Source organism: Odocoileus virginianus, chromosome 32 (assembly GCF_023699985.2).
Source record: "Odocoileus virginianus isolate 20LAN1187 ecotype Illinois chromosome 32, Ovbor_1.2, whole genome shotgun sequence".
In the NCBI taxonomy this organism is placed as follows: domain Eukaryota; kingdom Metazoa; phylum Chordata; class Mammalia; order Artiodactyla; family Cervidae; genus Odocoileus; species Odocoileus virginianus.
The window spans coordinates 5426973-5450652 of record NC_069705.1 but is presented as its reverse complement, the minus strand read 5'-3'; the positions used below and the strand labels follow the sequence as shown (position 1 = coordinate 5450652).

The following is a 23680-nucleotide window of genomic DNA, read 5'->3' as shown; positions in this document are numbered from 1 at the left end:
AGAGGGGCATTGAAAACGCACTTAAAATGCTCACTTTCAAGGCAAAACCTCGGTGGAGGAAGGGTATGTAAGGGAGGGGAAGAGGACCCTGGATGGCCAAGTGGCTCAGCCACTGAATGGCTGGGTGAAAGGAGGGAAATGCAAGACAGTGAGAGGGAAGGATGTGTAAGACAGTGTGATGGTGTTCGCAGAGATTCTCGTCCCTAACTGACTTTGTGACCTTGGGCAGTTTGCATGTTTCTGTGACGCTTGGCACTCTCGTCTATAATTTTGATGTATTAGTTTCGGCCTGAACTGGTTAATCTGAAACTTTCAAGGAAGATCCAGCACCATACTTGATACCTAGCACATTCTCAAGAACATTCTCAACCTAGCAGCCTTCTGCATTCACTCTTGATTGTACCAGGGGCTGCCATCCATATTGGTCAAGAGGTCAAGTTTGCTGACCTTCTTACATTCCAGTACTTTGGCCACCTGATGCAATGAGCTGACTCATTTGAAAAGGCCCTGATGCTGGGAAAGATTGAAGGCAGGAGGAGAAGGGATTGACAGAGGATGAGATGGTTGGATGGCATCACCGACTCAATGGACATGGGTTTGGATGGACTCCAGGTGTTGGTGATGGACAGGGAGGCCTGGTGTGCTGCGATTCATGGGGTTACAAAGACTCGGACATGACTGAGTGACTGAACGAAACTTGAGGCAACACTCTGATTTCTGTCACCAGGTGTGGCACCAAGTGAGTGCCTGGTGAGTTTTCTTAAACAGCCTCACCCCCACCTTTGCAGACACAGTGGATCAAGAAAAATATGAGTTACTCTGGAGACCAGGACCTGGATTTTAACTTGTTATCAGAACGCAATGTGCACCCTGAGATCTAGAGCCATCTCTGTGGTAGCTAGCCGCAATCAGAGATCATTCTTTGTGACTAAAACAACCTCTTTCCCTCACACCTTAAACATCATTATGAATTCTTCATGGGGTCTGTTATTATCTGCTTTGTGTCACTTTTATGAATTTCCTCCTCTGCCTTCCTCATCCCTCAGAAAGGGTGCAATTACAAATTCACAAAACAATTGAACTGCGAATTTGAAGCAGCATTTCACCCTTGGCAACCAGAATCCTTAATCATTATGCACCTTGTAAGTGAAAAACTAAAAGCTAATATTTTATCTTGATGAATAAGAGTCAGTGCTTGCCATTTAGGGCTCTCACAGAGCTGATAATATGGGTGGAAAAAATGTAATTATAAATTCTGATTGCAGATAAATTTTATATCATATTAGAGTGGTTCATGCAACACAATTTTATCCACTAGTTGAGCTGCTAAAGTGCAAAGACAACTGGAACCTGGTCTTTTAAATATATATCTATTGACAAAAATAAATTTTAAATGATTATTTTATATCTTTGGTGTCCTGGGCAAGAAAGGCCACTGTGCATTTGTTTTTATATTAATTTATAACATTTGTTTCGTAAGATTTAAGGCTTCCTTGATAGCTTCCTTGATTCCTTGGTAAAGAATCCACCTGCAATGCAGGAGACCCTGGTCTGATTCCTGTGTCAGGAAGATCCCCTGGAGAAGGGATAGGCTGCTCACTCCAGTATTCTTGGGCTTCCCTTGTGGCTCAGCTGGTGGAGAATCTGCCTGCAGCGCGGGAGACCTGGGTTCAATACCTGGGTCAGGAAGATCCCCTGGAGAAGGGAAAGGCTACCCACTCCAGTTTTCTGGCCTAGAGAACTCTATGGACTGTATAGTCCATGGAGTCATAAAGAGTTGGACACGACTGAGTGACTTTAACTTTCACTTTCATAAGATTTACTGACTTTTCAGTGAGATTTCTTAAAGGTGAATTTTTCTATATGGTCCTTCGTGCCATCAAGGAAATGCCAGTCTACTTGGGAAATGTGAAGGAACATACATCCATGCACAGCCTACAAAATGTGCTGTTATCTTTGCTCATCTGTCTTTTCTCATAGTGTTCCCTCAGTCAAGAAAATCAGGTTTACTCTTTTATTCACTCTTACTGAAACAGGCTCCTTGAACGCAGGACCAGCAACAAGGAACCTTGTCCAATCATTATGGAGGAATGAAAGGAATTAAGAAAGTGATTAAAGAGGTGTACCCCATCAAGGGGTCCACGCTGCCTTCACATTTACACAGAAAAACAAAACACCGTACTGGGAAGTAGCTCATGATCAGACACAGAACCACAACTTCAGAATCTTTAAATATTTGAACAAACATTAATTGAAATTTACAAACAAGAACACAAAGAACAGTCTTTTCAAAAAGGACAGGAATGTTTCAGAAATAAAATTCTGAATACATCATCAGTGGAGCAGAAAAGAGAAAGGAAAACTCAGACAACTAATTTGGCTTCCCCTGGAGTCTTCTGATGGACCCAGATATTGGCACAGAAGATGTTAAAATGTGGAGGACGCTAAGAATATCCTGAGATGTAAATAGTGGCGCAGCCTAAACCTGAGAGGTCTTGGGTGGCAATTTACGGAGTTCTGTCTTAACTATGTCTCATTATACACAATGATCAAGAACTTGTAGGAGGACTTTGGCTTCATGCTTGTAATAATTGTCCAAGACATCATAAAACTGTTCCAAAAGCTCTTGACAGCCTGGAAAAATGGACCAAAGCTTACCAAGGGAAACATAAATTGATCAAAGAAAAATTATACACTCAAGTTCAAAAAAAACCATTTGCCCCTAAGAGGAATAGGGAATGAGCTTAGCAGCAGCCTTTGCGGTGGCTGACAGGAAGCTGAGCGTGACTCAGCTATGAGGTATGTCTGCTTGGGAACTTCATCTGAAGCTCCAGTGCAGATCAAAGATGGGGCTTGGAATCACGGTTGGAATAGCCTATTTTGTCTGGGGACCACATTTCAACTGAAAATTCATGAACTGGAATGTGTCCAGCCCGAGGAGTGGGATGACAGTGAAGAAGTGGTTAAAACCATCCTCACAGGGAAACACATATGAAGAGAGCTTTTATCCCCGAGAAGAGGAGACACCACGGAAACGGACTTGAGGTTCTGGAAGGGTTGATCTGTGGAAAAGTGATTATACTTGATCTATGTATCTAAGAGAGTAGAAACCAGGGCAGAAGGGCTGGAACCAAGGTGAGGCATGTTTGGCTGAATATTGAGATGACCTTGAGAACTTCTCAAGTTGCCCAGGTAGGAAATTAGCTTCATCAGGAGTTCTGCTCATTAGAGATGCTTAAGCTGAAGGCTCTGATGCCAGGGATGCAGTCACTACCTCCACTTCCTCCCAGGTGCTGCCTGCCCCCTGTGCATGGGGTCCTCCCAGACCCTCCCTTCCCTTCCCACTTCTCTTCATCCATCCCTCTTCCTTCCATCTTTCCCAGGACCCTCTTTCCTTCTTAAATCTCTTAGCTCCCTCCATCCCCCAGTCCCTTAATGCCAATTGTAATTACCGTAATTACCCTAATGCCACCCCCACTAACACCCTAGCCTCTCAGTTTGGAAGACTCAGCCTGTCCCATCAAAGCACAAGTCCAGGGTCTGCTCTGAAGCTTACTCGGTCCCCTCTTCATTTCTATCACTCCCCCGTGCCATGTGGAGCCGATTGAGGTTTCAGGTTCACTCATCACAGCAGCTGCTGTTATCTTAGCTCACTCACACACTTTCCAAGGAATGCTTCATTTAGGATGACTTCTCCATATAAAGAATACAGAGGATGTTAAATCAGTTCTGACTTTTTGCCCTTTCAAACAAAACCTGTGTTGCTGCGTGAATTAAAGCCATCTCCCTTCTCAGGAGACTCAGAGCTCTTGGCCTTTGTCAGTGTTTTCCAGTCAAGTCAGGAGACTGGGGCTCCTTTCCTGGCGAGTCAGGGGAAGCTTTTCTTTCTCAGGCTTTGTCTCCCACACGCCCCTGTGGGAGACAGTCAGTGTGGAGCCAGCTTCTCCGCTTGCCTTTCTCTCTACTGGTTTTGTTTTTAGAACATTTCCCCCCTCTCTCCTTCCCGCATGGTGTGAGTTCATGTGTGGCTGGTTTTCTTGGGCTCAAGGCCCAGCTGAGCACCAGCTTTGTTTGCTGTTGGTGCTGACTGCGATCGGCCTCTGACACTCCAGGGTCAGAGTCTGCTGAGAGAGGGGACCCCAACTGCATTCTGTCCAGCCCGGGTGGAGGACAGCAGACGCAAGAACACCAGGGCTTTGCAAGCCTTGGTTCCCAGAGAGCAAAGCTGCAGTATTATTTTATGTAGAATAAGTAATGCAAAGATAATATAGTTTTGTATTTTTAATTTTTTTAATCAAAGTGTAATCAATTTACAATGTTGTGTTAATTACTGCTGTACAATGAAGTGATTCAGATATATATATATATATGCACACAAAAGCATATACATACGTCCTTTTTCTCTGTTGTTTTCATTATCATTTACCATAGGATATTGAATACAGTTTCCTGTACTACACAGTAGGACCTTGCTGTCTCCCCATTCTTGATACAAAAGCTCGCATCTGCTGACCCCAGTCTCCCACTCCGTTCCTCCCCCAGCCTCCTTCCCACTGGCAACTTTCAGTTTGTTCTCTACGTCTGCAGTTCTGTTTCTGTCTCACAGATAGGTTCATTTATGGCATGTTTTAAATTCCACATATAAACGATGTCACATGATATTTGTCTTTCTTTTTCTGACTGACAGAGTATGACAATCTCTAGGTCATCTCATGTTGCTGAAAATGGCATTGTGTCATTCTTTTTTACTGGTGACTATTGTATATTTGTACCACATCTTCTTTACCATCCCTCTGTTGATGGACACGTAGGTTGTCTCCATGTTTTGGCTATTGTGAATAGTGCTACAATGAACATAGAGGTGTGTCTCCTAGATAGGTGTTTTTGGAACCTGTGTGTTCTAAGCCAGTAAGGAATCCCAGTCTAAAGGAGATTTGTACTAGATATTGGCCTACTATTTATACCATTTACCATTTAAACCACACACACTACAAAGTTTATTGTGTTTGGACTTGTTCACACTCCTTTTCAGTGAGAAAGAAAAGTAACAGACTTCCGAAGGGTGGGACAGGGTCTCCCACAATCCCAATGGAGACAGACCCACCAGGCTCTCAACCAGAAGCCAGGAGGCCACATCCAAGGGACAAGAGTAAACCAGAATGGAACCAAGTCTTTAAGAAGGCCACCTGTCCTCAACCCAGCTTCATCCTTGATTGGCTTGGGTCAGACCCTCACCTCGTCTGCCACCCAGCACAAAGGGGAGCTTATGTCTTCTGAGAGATGTCATCTAGAGTCTTCCCCTTCCAGTCACACAGGGGCTGATGGGAGTCGCTGTGTAGGTCCATCATTCAGCCTGATCTTACCTGTCCAGGCCCACCTCCGTGGCTGGCTGACTTTGAGCAGTTCAGTTGACGTTGCTAATCCTTGTCTCCTTGATCTATTCAGTCAGGATGCTGGTGGGACCTACTCGTTGACTGATGAGTAGTGAAAGCCAAGTGAGAAGGAGACGCAGAGCTTCAGAGTCCTAACAGTCACTTACTGAGCAATTTTAGGTCACGGTAACCTCTCTATGTTTCTGTTTCTTTATCTGTAAAATGGGATTAATAATAGTGTCTTCCTCATAGAGTTGTTATAGGAACTAAGTGAGTTAAAACTTATAAAGCACTTAGAGAAGTTTCTGGTAGGCAGTTGGTGTCATATATGTATTAGTTAAATAAATCATTGTACTTGACTCATAATGAATGGTCAAGAAGTGCTGGCTGCTCTTGTCCTTATAATTTGATGATGTTGATGAACAAGACCACTGCTGCCACCACCATCATTCAGTCACTACTTTCCTAAAGCCTGCTCTGTTTGACTCGAGGTCACCTTCCCTTCCTGGGACACCACGTGTGCTAGTTCTCCAGGCTGCTTCTTGCTCATTTCTCCTCCATCTTTTTCGTGGACCTCTTCCATGCTCTGGTCCCCCAGGGTCTTGTCCACAGCCCACTGTCCTTCTCATTCTTCTCATGAAGCATATAATCACACTATTCAACTTATCCCCCATATGCTGATGACAAGTCCTCTTTCCAGATGTCAAGCCCATCTCGGTGGTCTGCGTCTGCACGTAGGTTTCAGATGCTCCCATTTGGCTGTCCACTGTGTGTCTCAGTTCAGTTCAGTTCAGTTGCTCATTTGTGTCCGACTCTTTGTGACCCCATGGACTGCAGCATGCCAGGCTTCCTTGTCCATCACCAGCTCCCAGAGCTTGCTCAAACTCATGTCCATCACATTGGTGATGCCATCCAACCCTCTCATCCTCTGATGTCCCCTTCTCCTCCCACCTTCCATCTTTCTGAGCATCGGGGCCTTTTCCAATGAGTCAGCTCTTCACATCAGGTGGCCAGAGTATTGGAGTTTCAGCTTCAACATCAGTCCTTCCAATGAACACCCAGAACTGATCTCCTTTATGATGGACTGGTTGGATCTCCTTGCAGGCCAAGGGACTCTCGAGAGTCTTCTCCAACACCACAGTTCAAAAGCATCAATTCTTCTGTGCTCAGCTTTCTAGTGGTCCTCAGTCAGTTTAGTCACTCATTCGTGTCCGACTCTTTGTGACCCCATGAATCACAGCACACCAGGCCTCCCTGTCCATCACAAACTCCCAGAGTTTACTCAAACTCATGCCCATTGAGTCAGTGATGCCATCCAACCACCTCATCCTCTGTCATCCCCTTCTCCTCCCACCTTCAGTCTTTCCCAGCATCAGGGTCTTTTCAAATGAGTCAGCTCTTTGCATCAGGTGGCCAAAGTATTGGAGTTTCACCTTCAGCATCAGTCTGGGCAAGAATTTTCCAGGCAAGAGTATTGGAGTGCATTGCCATTTCCTTTTACCGAGGATCTTCCGTACCCAGGGATCAAACCCAGGTCTCCTGCAATGTGGGCAGACGCTTTACCCTCTGAGCCATCAGGGGAGCCCTTTGTATATAATAGTGTGTACACAACTGTTTCCTAACTCTCCTGCCTGCTGCTTTGATCTGTCTTCTTTTTACTACCTCTTCTTCAGTTTCCTCTTGTTTTTAGGAATAAGATGTCATGCTTGACAGTGGAGTTTGGAGGCTAGACTCCTACAGAACCCTTACCTTTTCCACACTTGACTGAGGTTATTTTTATTCTGTAGAAAACATGACAAGCTCCTTTTGAAATGAGATTTTTAATGTTTGAGTATTATTCTGAAATACTGTGATTCACATTTGGGAGTTGTGTGGGTGGGAGTTCATTCTGTAGGAACTGAAAAGCTATAATTTGTGGTTACTCCAGCATCTGGTTAAACATACATTAAAAATCAGACTATTACATATAATAATGGCATAGAATTAAGTACTCTAATTTTCCAGTGTTTGTGGGTCAAGATGTTCAGAATTAACTATTGAAATCCAATACAGAAAATTGAACTTTTTGTATACATATGTTGAAATGTATACATATAATGCTGAAACATATATTTTTCTTAGTTTCAATAATTTCTCAGAGGTTTTTGTCAAATTCTAGAAAGGTTTAATTTTTCCTAAATTACCTGTGATTCTAATGTCAGATTTCTTGGAACATATAACTGGATGGTAAAAATTTTTAACAAAATTTTACAACAAAAATGTCTACACAGGTGAGCTCTCACACATGAATCCTTCTCTTTTAATCTTTTATCATTTGTGGACTTATTGTCCGCTTCTCCATTAGAGAGGATTTGGTGACCATCATTGGTTTTTAGAAAAAGCAAGTGTGTCCAACATTGAGGGGTTCATCATTTGATGTAAAAGAGATGAATCTTAATGTTTAGTGGGTGTATACCTGTGCAGACAAATGCCCTAGGAAGTGCTTTACAGCCTGGGGCATTCTTTCTTGTTCATAACTCTTCTGATTCACGACCCCCCAGGAAAGAAAAGAGTAATCCAGGTACTGTGTGCTCTTCAGAAGCAAATCTGTCATGTCTGTGTCATTTTCCTAACTCAGATCTTAGATGTGGTGTATTCCCCAGCTGGGTCATTGCCATTTGATAAATTCCAGTGTTACCACAGAGGATTCAAGGAACAGCAGAGTTAATGAATTTTAGCCAGTCTTTCATTCGGTTCCACTCACCTTTCTGTCCTCATTGATATCCACAAATTCCAGGGAAGCTCTTGCCTCAGGGCCTTTGCACTGGTTGTTCCCTTTGTCTGAGATGCTCTTTACCAATTGTTCGTTTTCTCACATCCTTCTGGTCGCTCTTAAACATCATCCCACCACGGAAGCCTTTCCTGACCTCCCCGTCTAAAATGTTGGACCCTCTCACATCTTAGAACCCGTCTGTCCTCTTGCTTTATTTTTCTTCCTGGGCCCCACCATCGCTTGCTGTAGAAATCTTCATGTAATTGTATGTTCTCTGCCCATCACACCCACCTTAGCACCCGTAAGAGGAAACCTTTGTCCATTTGTACAGTCCCTGGAGTCTAGAACAGTACTGCACACATGAGGAGGCCTCAGTAAAGATTTGTGGAGTAAATGGGTGAGGTGCAAATATTCTCCTCCAGTAGGATGGAAGGAGGCTGAACACCAAAAGTGATTATGACTTATCTTATTCCCTCAAAGTAAATTGTCAAGCCAAGACAGTATGGTGTTATAGGATGTAATTTTTCAGGTATTTTCAAAATATGTCTCATCTTTGCGCTATTAAATAATAGCACACCATAGTCAATTGCTGGGTCACTTCAGAAGAACACAGAATAGTCACAGATATGAGTCCATGAATCTGTTCTGAAATGAAGGACCATGAGCAATAGCCCTTTACTATGGTTCCTCTAACATGGATGTCCTGTAAGGTTCATCAGTGGGTCGTTGACCAGCCACCATCACTCAGAGTCAGTAACACAGGTTGGTGAGAACAGAGACTTTGGATCTGACTTCCTGGGTTCAAATCCCACTTCTACCACTTAATAATTGCATGGCCCGTGAGCAAGCTAGTTAGCACCATTAAAGCCCCAGTTTCCCCAGCTGTTAAAATGAACACTAACAAGACCTGCTTTGCAGAGTAGGTGTGAAGATTCACTCAGTCAATAAATGCACATTATTTAGCACAGTGCCTGGAACAAGGCTAGTATTCAATCATTTTAATTAAATAGCAACAAGAAAGACAAGTATTAAAATGAGAGTGATAATAACAATGTAGAGTCATTTAACAGTTACTTTTAAGGATATTATGACTTTGTTGTTAGATCCTAAAGCATTTGTTAGAAAAATAGATAAGTTCTTATTGACATTAAGAAATTCATGTTTAAAAGGGCAAAGAACTTGAATAAAAATTTCTGCAAAGAAAATATACAAATGGCAACAAATATATAAAAATGTGTTCAACATTGCAGATCATTAGGGAAATGGAGAACAAAGCCAAAGTGAGATACCCCTTCATACCCTTTAGAATGGCTATGATCCAAAAACAAACAACAGAAGGTCAGCGCTTGTAAGGAGGTAGAGAAATTGGGACCCTTGTGCGTTGCTGGTGGGATTGTTAAATGGTGCAGCTGCTGTGGAAAACAATGTGACTGCACCTCAAAATATTAAAAATAGAATTACCGTGTGATCCAGCAATTCCACTTCAGAGCATAAATCCAAGGAACTGAAAGCAGGGACACAAACAGACATTTGTACACATATGTTCATAGCAGCATTCTTCACGCTAGCCGAAAGGTGGAAGCAAGCCAAAATGTCCATCACTAAAACAAAAAGATCATATGTAGGTCTTACAGGGAGAGAATCAGCGTGCCGTCACACCCTGATCCTTCACACCTGGGTGACACTTCCAGTTTACAGAGCACACGAACATACATCCCCTTGTGATGTCCCTGCAGCCCCGCTTGAGGTACTGTTCTTATTCCTGAGAAAAGTGGATCTCAGGAAAGTTAATGACATAGTACCCAAGGTTACATTACTGGCAAGTTTGACATCAGGACCTCTACATCAGTCCACCCCTTGACAAGATCTTCTTTCCCTCCACAAATGAATCCCCAACCCCACATTTCAGCAAGATAAAAGTACTATTCTTGAACCTGCCTCCCGACTCCCACCCCATCCCGCTGCTCCAGGTTGCCTCAGAGCACAGGTTTGAGCTCCCTCTGTCATACAACAAATTCCCACTAGCTTCCTATTTTACATCATGTTGGTGTGTGGCAGAAACCAACACAGTATTGTAAAGCAATGATCCTCCAAGTAAAAATAAAATTAAAAAAAAAAGATAAATGGATAAATGAGGTAGAAAGGGTAAAAAAAAAAAGGAATGCTCATAGCTGGGCTGGTGAAGAATCAGGGGTCTCTCGTAACCTCTAGTCTACAATTTGTAAAGTGAAATCAGTAGATACATGGCACCCAAGGCTGAAGGACTATGATTTAAGTTTATGATCTTTCCATTTTTATCAGGGTAAATTGAGGAACACTGTCAAGCGTCTACGAAGTAGATAACATATCACGATAGAGATGGCAGGGGTTTGCATCTCCATGGGCATGATATGGTTTTTCTCATGACAATTGAAGTGCTAACCAAAAATAACTAACTGTTGGAATGTCATATAGGATAAGCATACCAACATCCCAAGTATCTCATCGCAAATGCACAACCTCGGAGACTGTCTGTTTCCTGAACTGAAAGACGTGATTGGAAAAGTTTAGTCATCTTCTTTGGCCAGGGGCCTGCTCTGTATTAGGAGAATTTGGTGCTTTTTGTGTCTCTGGGAGAATAAGTTGATATTGGCATTCAAGTGACTTGCTTTTGGAAGAGTTTCCACAGAAAGGTTGTCATTAGATGAAGCAATAGCTCCATCATCCCTACAATATGATTCTTTCAAGCAACTGAGAGCAAGGCAGTTACTCTGAGATCCTACTTCTTCCTCAGACTCTTCTCATCATATATTTCAACATGCCCAGCCAAGAATTCCCTCACACAATTCAGTAAATCTTTCTTATAAAGGAATACCAAATACACAAAGCATTTTTTAAAATCAATATTCCCTGTGCTTTACTGTCACAAACCACTGTCTGCTAAGGTTTCTTTTTTTTTTTAATGTCCCATCTTGCTAAGCAAACTAATGACATGTGTAGAATGTAAGTATAAGTAAGTGTTAGTCACTCAGTCGTGCCCGACTCTTTGCAACCCCATGGACTGCATCCCACCAGGCTCCTCCATCCATGAGGTTTTCCAGGCAGGGATACTGGAGTGGGCTGCCATTTCCTTCTCCAGGGGATCTTCCTGACCCAGGGATCGAACCCACGTCTCCTGCACTGCAGGCGGATTCTTTACCAACTGAGCTACAAGGGAAGACCGTATAGAATGAATAAGCCACAAAATATTTTAGAATTAAAATATTTACTTTTGTCATCTACAGATTTTCCGTCACCTACCTGGTTGGTACAGTTCTGAGACCTTCTTTTCATTATCCAGTACAGTGGTCCCTAGCTGTGTGTGATAATTCAAATTAGAATGTAAAGTAAATTAAAGGGAAATAAGAGTTAAAATTCAGTTTCTTGGTTTTATTTGCAACATTTCGAATACTCAGTAGCCACGTGTGACTGGTGGCAATGTATTAGTGCAGAGAGAGAAAATTTCATCTTTGCAGAAAATTCTGTGGACAGTTCTAGGCTTGCTTCAAAGCCTTGTCCATCTTGGGTTGTGTGCTGTGGAGAGGTTGGTGGGAGAATCCACTATTGCACCAGCTGAAACAAAGCTGGCATCAGCTGGTCAGGACCGGTAAGGTGTGCTGTGATCGCCTTCACTGGGCAGAAAGGTGACTGCAACTCACTGGTGTCTGTCTGGTTAACCAAAGTGTCTTGAGGTCACAATGATGTTGCTAATTTAATCTCCTCCTCCTCTATAAGAGAGGCCTCTAGGTGGACCTGGCCATCATCTCTGGCAGGTGATGCTCTGCCTTTGGAAAATAGGTTCTCTCTAAGATCACTCAAATATTCTGTCAGGCAGCAATCCTCTGCCATGGTTGGAATCACCTGGAAAGCTTCTAGATCTGCACATCCCATCCCTGGAGAGCGTCAATGACTCTGCTTTGCATATTCAAGTACACAACTGGGGTGGAGAACCACGGCCCTGAGACCTGTTCCTAGCACCTCAGGTACCTTTAGTCCTAGACATCTCAACCCCTGGGTCGTTCACAGATAGCACCAAGCGGAGACACGGGAGGCCCAGGCTTGGCTTCCGGCCCCCCTTCTGACTGACTGTGGACCCTGGATGAGTCGCTGTTAGCTGGGACCTCGGGATCTTCCCCTGTTCAGTAAGAGGGGTGATCTACTTCACATCCAGATTTAGCAGTCTATAAAATACCAGTTTCTATTCAATCCGATCAAATAGAACTCTTCATGTTAAAACTATGGGGAGAAATCTTTTCTCTGTCAGCATCCCTGTTAGTTCCTTTGTATTTTCTATCCCCTATAAGCTGATGCCATATAAGCCTCAGGTAGCTCCGAGCTTACCCAGACAACCCCCTGGGGGGGGGTTACTCAGGGGACAGGCCACCACCAGGGAGCAGTCCCACCCGCTTTGTAGAATCCAGCGGTTTCTCTGGCTTCTGTGTGGATCCACGTGTTGTATCAAGTACAGAATGATCACTGATGTTTGGGCACCTAGCAAAGGGCTCAAGCTGGTCTCAGTGATTGTGCATGACTTTTTACACCCCAGGTCTTTCCAGCTCCTCATTTGTGCAATCATTTTATTTCCTTCTCCAGCAGTTTTCACAACTGGCCTTTAAAATCATCACCCAATGGGCACTGAGGTGAAAGTTCTATTTACTTGATGTTGTGATCTGGTTCTGACTTGAGTTTCTGCCTTCTTGCTCTTTGCCAAAGCAGGCTGGCTTCTTAGAGGCCGCCTAATGCATCTTTGAATGGGCCCATCTCTCATGGGTTGTTAGAAGTGACATCTCCCAGCTCATCCCATCACAGACAGTGATGGGATCGCACTTCTCAAGGTGACAGTGTGTGTGACGGCAGGCAGAGGGGAGCGTGGGCTCTCCAGCAAAGATAAGGAATGGGCAATCATTCGGTCTATATGTTTCATCACTGTAACTGCTCATGGCTTCAAATTGCCCATGAATCAACCTGTAAGTGCCTCAGAATAGGAGAGCGGTTGCCAGCCAGCTCTTCACTCCCCTATTACAAATATTTCACTTCCTTAGTATCTGCCCGTCTCCTCTCACACTCCACCTCTGAATGTCCTGCTTTAAGAAAGATCCTTCTCAAGCACCTCCAGGAGGTGACTGCAGGCCTAAGCTTTGGCATTCCTGCCTCTGGGCCACCCTTGGTGAATCCCCTCCCTGCCCTCTCCATGAGCCCTAGCAAGCTGCATGTTTCAGCTCACCCTCCCCACTCTGATGTTTCTCCCTCTTGGCTTTGGTCACGTTTCATTGGTCTGGAAGACCCTGCAACCCAGAGCTGCCTGGCAGACCCTGTGCAACTGAGGTATGGTTCAACATTCTCATCACCATGCTAAAAAGAAGTAAGAAGCAGGAAAACTTCATTTCAACAATATATCATATTTGACCCAGCATACTCAAAATACTATTTCAACACATAGCCATATAAAAATCATGAATGAAACCAGTTACATTCCCTTTTTCAGACTAAGTCTTCAAAATCCGGTGTATATTTTGCACTTATAAGACATCCTCATCCAGACCCCTTTCAAGTCCTCACATGTGGCAAATGGCTGTAGGCTTCCCTACCAGACCCCTTGACACCCTCATCACTGGGCTTATCCAGCTCACCTTGAGGGTTCTTATCAGGTATTGCCTTTAGAAAGCTATCTCTGAGTTCAACCTCCACACCCCATGACTCAGGGGTTCTCAACCTTTGCTACATGTGGGAATTAACCAGGCAGTTTTTTTAAAAAGCTTAAAGACCAGGCCTCTCTATGGATCAGTATAACCCAGATCTTACTGGGATCCAGGCTTTTAGTTTAGGTGGGAAAGGTGAGGGGTTGTTGAGCTCTCCAGGTGATTCTAGCATGCATCTGTAGCTGGGGACCATGCCGGACCTAGTCACTCAGTTACTCACCCTACAAAGTAATATTGACTGAGTACATTCGGTGTTAGGGAGGGGGGTGGGATGGGAGGGCAGGGGAGAGACAGGGAGTAAATAAAATGCATCACATGTAAAATGGTTCTCTGTATGGTAAGGAAAAGTGAGAAGTGACTTTCTAGCAGGGCACTGCCCCTTCATACAGGGTGACCAAGGAAGATTTCTCTTTCCCAGGGATGCTATGACAATGGGGAGATGAGGACAAATTTCTGGGCCTGGCTGTCTGAAGATGGCAATTAAGCCAAGCCTGGTGTGCATTTGCTATAATAATGCTGTGAAACCAGCAACCCTCAAATCTCAGTGTTGTAAAACAACAGGTTGCTTTCTGTAGCGGTCCAGCCTCTGCAGGGCCTCTCAGGGCATGGTGGGATCAGGGCTGGGCCCCGGGTGCAGGTTGGACTCCCCTTTCTTTGCTCCTCATGGGCCAGCAGCTGCCTCTTTACACACTCTTTCCACGGTGGTGGCAGAAGTATAGGAGGGACAAGAAGGAACCTTAGAGGTGTCCTAAGGCCGAGTCCTGGGGGTGGGCGTACAGTAGCTTCTCCCCACACTCCCTTGGCCAGAGCCGGTCCATGGCGCAGCCTGATCGCACAGGGCTGGGGAAGTGTCCTGCCACCACACTGACCATGCCAGGCAGGCGGGGCAGGAGAAGGTGCGAGCCAACACTCAACCCCATGTTTCATCTAAGGATGATTAGCTGGGGCAGCTTTAGCTTGGGAGTTTAGATGTGCTTTCAAAATAGGACTAAAGCTTCTTGTGGCTCCATGTTCTCACGCGCTCCTTCACTGCCCTGAGCGGCCCAGCACCTTTGTGTTCACAGGCTCTCCATGCCATGCCCTTAAGAGTTCAGAGTCCCAACTCATTCAGTTTTGGATTCTGTAGCACCTGACTCATTGCCTGTAACATCCAGAAGTTCCCCCTTTATATGTCAGCCACAAAAGGACCCAATACTCTGCCTGCTTTGTAAGATCTACCACCCTCAAGATCATGTCTGTTAAATAGTTTTATGCCTAATCGCCTAAAAGCCCCAGGGAAATGGTGATAAAGCTCATGTTCATGACTGAATCTCCCAGTGCCAAGCTCCAGCATCATCATGTTTGTTTAATTGAATGAGATTATCCTAAACTGGGCAACAAAGTCAGAGCCACTAGAGGGTTTCACATGAAACTAGGGCATCTCTGGGTCATTCAGTTTTCCCTTCTGCAAAGTGAGGATTATGATGTGAAGCTTATATCCTGCAGTTGATGTGAAGATTAAATAATTCATGGAAAAGCCTTAAGATACAGGTAGCTCATAAAAACTCAGTAAGTTTATAATCTGTGGAATGAGAGTGCATGCATGTGTGCATGCGTGTGTCCATGCTAAGTCGCTTCAGTCATGTCTGACTCTATGAGACTCTGTGGACTGTAGCCTGCCACGCTCCTCTGTCCTTGGGATTCTCCAGGCAGAAGTACTGGAGTGGATTGCCATGCCTTCCTCCAGGGGACCTTCCCTACTCAGGGATCAAACCCACATCTCTTACATCTCCTACATTTGTTCTTTACCACTAACACCAGCTGGGAAGCCCTGGAACGGGAGTATAAGGAACCAAATGAAGTGAAATACAATAGAAGGAATGTCATTAGACTCATTTCACACCTCAGTTTTCCTGTATTAGCAACTATGGAACTTGTCAAAGAAACCCCCAGAGCATTTGCTGCTACCTGTAAAGTTTGGGGCAAAAGAGACAGCGTCATCGCACCTCTGATTTCAAAGAGTGGTCAGAGAAATGACGGCAGAACACTTGGTGTGGAAAAGGCCCAGGGAAAACCAAGCCAGCTCAAAATCCACTTGCAGATACCTGAAAGAGAGCATCGTCCTTCCGAATGGCTACATGAAGACCCAGTTTTGTCACATTAATCTCCTCTCCCCGTGTGATTGGTTGACAGGTCTGAGGGTCAAGGGAACTTGACCAGTACAGTGTATCTGATTTGCAGTTTGTGTCATAGACATTTCATAAACTGGACATTTGTGTCTTAGATCCCACACTGATTATCTTTTCTGGTTGGTAAGAGTTTGGACAGGAAAGGAGAAAAGGAGAGAGGGAAAAGGGCTTCCCTGATAGTCTAGTAGTTAAGAATCCACCTGCCAATGTAGGGGACACAGGTTCGATCCCTGATCCAGGAAGATCCCACATGCCATGGGGCAGCTAAGCCCGGAAGCCTCAGTTACCGAAGTCCATACGCCTAGAACCCGTGTCCTGCAACAAGAGGAGCCGCCCCAGAAAGAAGGCCCGGCATTGCAGTGAGGTGTAGCGCCCCCATTTGCTGCAACTAGAGAAAGGCCATGCACAGAAATGAATATCCAGTGCAGCAAAACATGCAATTAGTTAATGAAATAAGTAAGTCTTTTAAAAAAGGAGAGGGGAAAAAAATGACTGAATCGGTGAACATTTGCATAGTTGAAAGAGTAGATAAAGGGTATCTCTATTCAAGGCAATAATAGTACCAACAGCAAAGCCTGTATCTATGTGTTCCCAGGTAGCTTCCAGAAGTTAGCTGAATACTTACAAGGCAGAATTCAAGGTGGAGCTGGTGAGGAAGAATTTCAGGCAAGTATCAAAGAATCAGCCCACTGCACTATGGAGGCTGGTGTAGGTGGAGGGTGGGCAGATGGAGCCAGTTGGGGCATGGGGCAAAGCAACCTGGGGCATGGGGTCCGGGACATTCCCAGCCACCCCAAAGCCACCCTACCCCACTCCTCAGAGAGCCCCAGTGGGTCATGACTTGGAAAAACTTCTCACTTGCAGGAGAAAGGAGATGTAAGGGGGAAAGATACGTGTGAAATCTGTGTATTAGAAACAAGGAGAGTTCCTGACCAGCTGGGATTTTTCCAGATGACCAAAAGCAGCGGTTTTGGTCACAAACTCTCAAATAACAGTTTGTGAGTCAGGGTTCGCCTCCAAAGTAACCAGAACTTGGAGCAGGAAACAGAACATATGCCTCCAAAGGTCCCTCCACTCTCCTTTTCTGCCCCACCCTGCCCCAAGCATATACACTCTCTGACCTCTGACAGCCAACTTTTTATGCTTGCATGCATGCTAAATCACTTCAATTGTGTCCAGCCTTTTTTGACCCTATGGACTGTAGCTCTCCAGGCTCCTCTGTCCATGGGATTCTCCAGGCAAGAATACTGGAATGGGTTGTCATTTCCTTCTCCAGGGGATCTTCCCTACCCAGGGATCAGACCCTCATCTCTTATGTCCCCGGCATTGGCAGTGTGTTCTTTGCCACTAGCACTCCCTGGGAAGCCCAGTGGAATCATTCAGTACTTCCTGTCTTCTGTCTGCCTTCTTTCACACATGTGATCTTTAAGAGAATCGTCCTTTTAGTGCAGTTGGTTTGTTCTCATGGCTGTGAGGATACAGTGTTACTCCCTGTGTGTTTCTTCATCCTGAGGATGGACATTTAGGTTGTGTCCACTTTAGAGCCACTGTGAACGTTGTAGCTCTGCCCATGTTGTGCATGTCTTTGGGGGCACGTATATACATGTTTCTGTAGGGTTACCTTTCCAAGTCTCTGTTTAACTAGAGCTAGGAGATGAAGTCAGTGTTATCAATCTCCCAGATTTATTGTAACAGTTAAATGAGATAATGTATGTGAACCTTTTGCAAACTTTAAATGTGATGCAAATATGAGAGTTGCCACTTCCAGAGAGACTGCAATCTACTGTTTATGCCGTACCCAGGCAAAAGTCCAGCATCTTTCTTAAAGCATTCTCTAACCACCGTCAGGCCTTCCAAACCCTCATGTAAGGTCTACAGCAATAGTTGTCGACTTTTAGGCCAGTGTACACAAGTACACCAATCTCTCTACCTGGGGGCACTGCTGAATATCTGTTGATATATAGATTCTATTTCTAACACAGCTGAAACCCACTAGGTCATAACACCCTCTTTCAAAGAGATACTGAGTGGGTCAGATAAACGAGGTGGAAACCAAGATACAACTTACTCAGAATTAGGGGAAAGAGAGAGCAAAATTTCAGGCCAGCAAAGGAAATGCACGCATTTAGCAGATTATATATGAACCTGGTCTTGTAAGCATGAAAGACGTTCTCAATCAGAAACACTAAGGGGGATCATATGTGAGAGCTAAGCACTTGTGTAGAGTTGGGGGGAGTGTGCAGGACGTGGCTGGGGTCTCACTGGGGTGATCCTTGATTGACTGAGCGTTTAGTTTCTTTTAGTCCCGCCAAACACGACACCAACATTTTAACATTTGAATCCTGAAAGATTGTGCCCCCGTGGGAAGGTGCACTTGTATGAGGCTTTGTGGTCTCCACAGCTCTCCTACACTCATCATTTCCTTCCATCCTCATAGCCACCCTGGGAATCAGGCCGGGAAGGGGGTGTTTGTGTCCCTGTTTGACTTAAAACTGAAACTCAGAGAGGTTGTCTGTCCTGTCTGTGTGTCCTGTGTTATCAAGTAGGGGAGCCAGACCTGGGCCTCCTGGCATCCAGCTTCCTCCCGCTCCCCACACGCCTCGGGTGTGGACACCCACGTCCCCGCCCAACCACAGACGCCCCAAAAGCAGAGCGTGTCCCTCACCCCGTGGCCTGTTCCCCTCCTCCACCCACTCCTGCATTTCATACAGAGTGGTGCTGAAAGTACTTCCTTTCCAGGCCAGCTGAAGTTTAAGTAGTTTGGCTCTAGGAATTGGATTGCTTGTGGGCAATGGTGGGCGTTCCTGATGGGAGACAAGACCTGAAAGACTCTTTGATCTGCGCCAAGACAGATCCCAGAGCAAATCAGAGAAAAGGCAGACCATCACTGACCTATGGAAGAGGCGTTTCTTCTCGGCACCTTGAGAGGAAGGTTGGGAGCAGGAGGGAGGAGGTGGGAGAAACTGGCGTGGCTCTGAAACAGGGGTGGATGGACAGAGCCGTGAGGAGACACGGCCAGTGGTCAGTCCCTGCGGGGAGAGTGCTGGTGATCGCCGACGTTTACTCCCAGGCACCCCTGTTCCGCTCTGTGTTATGGTACCCCTGTGGACGATTCTGCCCGGAAGTCCACTAAAATCAGATTACACATGCTGTGTCAGAGGTCCTTTAGGAAATGGAGGAAGAGAAGTTAGGTCAGTCTTTGGTCTAAAGATGGGAGATAAGGATTGGGTTGAGGGGTGTCAAGTGAGTGCCCCAGGAGGCAAGACAGGAAGAGCAGTTTGAGAGATGAGTTGAGAGGAGCTTAGTGGAAATAGTCTGGACATAAGCCTCCTCAGGAATGCCTGGAGGTGTTGGGAAGGTCATGAGACTTAATGCAGAGCATAGGTTAAAGGGGCAGAGTCATTTTACTTGGATGTTGAAAAAAAATGATGACCCCAGAAAGCTGGAAGTCTTGAAGACACAGAGGCTGCATCAATATTGATTGAGCTTTTCACATCACAGTTTGGATACTTCAATCTTAGAGAGTTTTATTTTGTACTTTTCCACCTTCCATTTTATTCTTACTGTTACCTCTTCTTCTTCTTCTTCTTCTTCTGGGAAATGGCCAAATTTAACATTCTTTTCTTGCTTGTTTGCTTATTTGACAAACCGAGGACATACGCAATGCCAGGAATCCTAGTGGTGTGGGATCTTTCTATATTCTGCCCCACCTGGATCTCTGAGGGTGTGTGTGTGCGCGCGCGCGCATGTGTGTTTTGTAACAGAACAAACAGGGTCAAAAAAAAAGAGGGAAAATTACCAGCTTGGGGACAAACTTGTTTACTCTTAAATATATTTTTTTTTCTCAGAGTCAGCAAAAGTCAGGGTCCTCACGCCTATGAAACTGCATTTGCATTTATAGTACAAATAAGAAAAATTAATTCTAGCCAGAGCATGTCCTCAAAGAGATTATAAATCTAGTCTCTTGACTGGAGTGTGGGGCAGTACTTTGCTCGGTATATGAGGATGTGTATTGCAACGTTAAGGTCAGGGGAGTGAGAAATCTGGGGAACAAGCCCGTGGGGATGTTTCACCATGGGAACAGTTCAGTCACTGAGAGCCATCTCTTCTGTTGAAAACTGCTTCTACCTGCTACCTGTGCAGACATTCCTCAATCAAGTTTGGCTTATGGTGGGTTAATGATTAGATACTCTTCATGTGTAGTTCAAGGGAAGGCCACTGGCTATGACTTCACTTTGGCTGGGGTTTCCCTGTAATCCATTTAGCAAATTAAAGAGATTACTTTGATTGGTACCATTATCTCGTATTCTCTTGCGGGTGAACCACTTAACCTGTGCTTAATTGAAAGAGATAGAAGGGGTGCAGGAACAAATACAATCAAAAGGAAGGGGCAATAGGATCTGTAGGCCAAACAGATGATGGCGCTGGGCTCACAATAGCAGATTAGAGGTGAGATCAATTAATTAGAAGCTATTGTCGGCGTTGGGTGGTTGCCAAGGTTTCTAATAGCCTCAGCCATCATGCCGGCTCTGTTTAGGAGGATTTTAATGACTGGGAGTTGATGTGGCTATTTCAGTAATTACTTACTTTTATAATTACTTCATTAGAATACTAAATGTATCCCTTCCATGAGAAAGAGCTTTATTCCTCCACACGTCCAGCCGTATGGGAGGCTACATCTTCCCACAGAGGAGCCTCCTGTCTGGAAGAGGCAGTGGTTCAGAAATAGCCATGTTTGTGTTGTGTTCAGTATTCTATGTGAAGGGCCTGATCTGTAAGGGCCCAGGCTAGGTGTTTGGGGTACAGAGATCATGAGGCCCCAGCTTTGAAGGGGGTGCAAATGCAATTTCAGTTTGAATGGACAAAGGTTAGAATAAAATTGTGCAAAGGGTCCACGTCAATCACTTTAGTAGCAGAGGAAAGAGAGATCATCCCAGTGGTTTCCAGCGGGAAGGGATTTAATGCAGGGAATTAGGGTCCAGGTGCAGCTTCATCTCACTCGACCCTCTGCGTCCTTGGCCGCATTTAGCCGCTCTGGACTCCTTCCCGCTCCCAGTCACACACCGCCGAGCGGCTCTGCCCTGACCAGCCCCTCTGTCTAGAAGGCTCTTCACAGAGCTCCCACATGGCCAACCCCCTCTTCCTTCACATGTTTCCTCAAACGTCACTTTTTCCATGAGGCTTGCCCCAGCTGCTGGCTTTAAAATTCTCAGTTCCAGCATTTCTAATTTCCCCTGAACCGTCAAAGCCAGGGACAAGGTTTTGAGTCTCTTGATCACTGGTGAGGCCCCAGGGCCCACATCGGTACCTGGAATATGGGTGGTGTTTGATGAGTGAATTGGGTGCATGGGGCGCGGCTGGAGGAGCAGGTGGAGAGGAAGCTGGCGGGGATCCTGATCGGGCAGGGGGTGCCGCATGGAAGCCGCACCCCTGGCTCGGGGTTCCGTGCTGCTGCGGGGCTGGGAAGGCTCACCACCGCACAGGGCACATCTTTGGACAGCCTTCTTGCCACCAGAGGTCTGCCTCTGCATTGCTTCCACCTTCCAGGCCGGAAATAGAGCCAGCCTTCTGAAACCCATCAGGGCCGGAGGACGGCAGGGTCTTTGTTAGGAGCCCCCAGCCAGCGCTAAGCGACTTCCCTCTGTTTGGGGCCTGACCCCAAGGAGACATTCTTGGGCCCCCTGTATCCCTGGTGTCATATCCGTCTGACAGGAGGGCCGCATAATCGCTGAAATTAAAGCGTAATACCTGACACCTTCGAGGTGGCTTGCCAGAGTCCGTGAATATTTATTTAATGGAAATGGATTAAGTGTGACCCCGCTGGGTCACACTGACAGTTTCTCTCCCTGACACACCTTGTGAAGAAAAGGAGAGATTTTTAAGCTGTGGATCAATAAGGTCATCTGCGGGGGGCCGGTGGCTGCTGTTTCGAGCAGGTTTAGTCCGTCACCGTGAGCAACCCCAGGCGTTTCCGGTGTGTGCCCTGGGTTAGGGTCCGGTTGGACAGAATGGCGTGAGCAACCCCAGGCGTTTCCGGTGTGTGCCCTGGGTTAGGGTCCGGTTGGACAGGATGGCGTGAGCAACCCCAGGCGTTTCCGGTGTGTGCCCTGGGTTAGGGTCCGGTTGGACGGGATGGCGTGAGCAACCCCAGGCGCTTCCGGTGTGTGCCCTGGGTTAGGGTCCGGTTGGACAGGATGGCCTGCGGTTGCTAAGGAACAGCTCTGGCAGGCATCTGAGGGGCCAGCGCCCTAAGTGGCTCTCAGTGACCCCTCCCTCCTGGTCCTCACTGCTTTCTTTACCTCCTCCTCTTGGGCGAGCACAGTGGTCCTGGTGACTTCCTTCTACACAGCATGTGGCCAAAGGGACGCAGGGTTGTTTCCCAGATAAAGTCATGGAGGCCCTGGCTGCCTTTCTCTTCCCGGCCATCCCCCGTCTCTCCCTTCTTCCTCGGCATCACACTTGTTTCAACAAAGCAAGGCCCCACACGGGCAAGGCCCACGTGGCCGCACGCCGAGAGTGCCCTTCATCCGGATTTCTTTCCAGAACAGAGGCCTTCCTTCTGACAGTTCAGGAAGAACTGAATTCTGCAGGAAACAGACGTGGACTTGAAAGTGGACCTTTCCGCAGCCGGGCCTAAGATGACTGTAGCCCAGCCAATGCCTTGGTTGCAGCCAGTAAGAGACCCTGAAGTAGAGCGCCCAGCTAAGCGGTGCCCAGATTCCTGCCCAAGAGAAGCTGGGAGATTATAAATGTTGTTCCTTTAAGCCATTAAACTGGGAGGAATTTTTTACCCAGCAGTAGATAATAGAACAAGGGAGGCGGAATTCTAAAATAGGGATCCTCAGCACTCTGCTGATCCCTGGAAGGCGAAAGGTTGAGGAGGGTCTCAAGATCCTTTTGGTTGTTGTTCTTATTGTTCAGTTGCTAAGTTGTGTCCGACACCATGGGTCTCCTTGCAACCCATGGCCTGTAGCCCACCAGGCTCCTCTCTCCATGGGATTCTCCAGGCCAGAATACTGGGGTGGGTTGCCACGCCCTCCTCCAGGGGATCTCTCCGACCCAGTGATCAAACCTGCATCTCCTGTGTCTCCTGCCTTGGCAGGCAGAATTTTTTTTTTTTTTTAACCACTGAGCCACCTGGGAAGTGCTTCAAGATGCTTAATAAAACCATGTAGGGTGCATTCACTAATATTCAGAATGATGACTCACACCTTCACTCACAATTTACATTTACCGACGTCCTTAGAGCCTCTCTGCAAGACAGGAGCCCTGTGCCCACTCAGTCCTGTCTTCATCACAGTCCCCTCCTGATGCCCGAGGTACTGACCGTGCTTCTCCGAGCTCAGTGTCAGGGCGGGATGCTGCCAAGTTAAAGGTGAGAGCAGCCCCAGAGACCACAGCCATGAATCTCTGCTGAGAAGCTAAGCTGTCTCCCAGGGCACCTGCATCAGGCTGTGGTCAGAGCGGCCTTCCCGGAGGACACCGCATGGCGAATGCTGCTGCTGCTGCTAAGTCCCTGCAGTCGTGTCTGACTCTGCGACCCCACAGACAGCAGCCCACCAGGCTCCCCCATCCCTGGGATTCTCCAGGCAAGAACACTGGAGTGGGGTGCCATTTCCTTCTCCAATGCATGAAAGTGAAAAGTGAAAGTGAAGTCGCTCAGCCGTGTCC

General features: G+C 46.2%; 1 protein-coding gene across 4 annotated transcripts in view; it reads left to right on the top strand.

Moving 5' to 3' along the window:
* The window catches only part of RARB (retinoic acid receptor beta), a 1138330-nt gene that overhangs the window by 790775 nt on the left and 323875 nt on the right, over nt 1–23680 (top strand). The gene's annotated exons all lie outside the window — the stretch shown is intronic.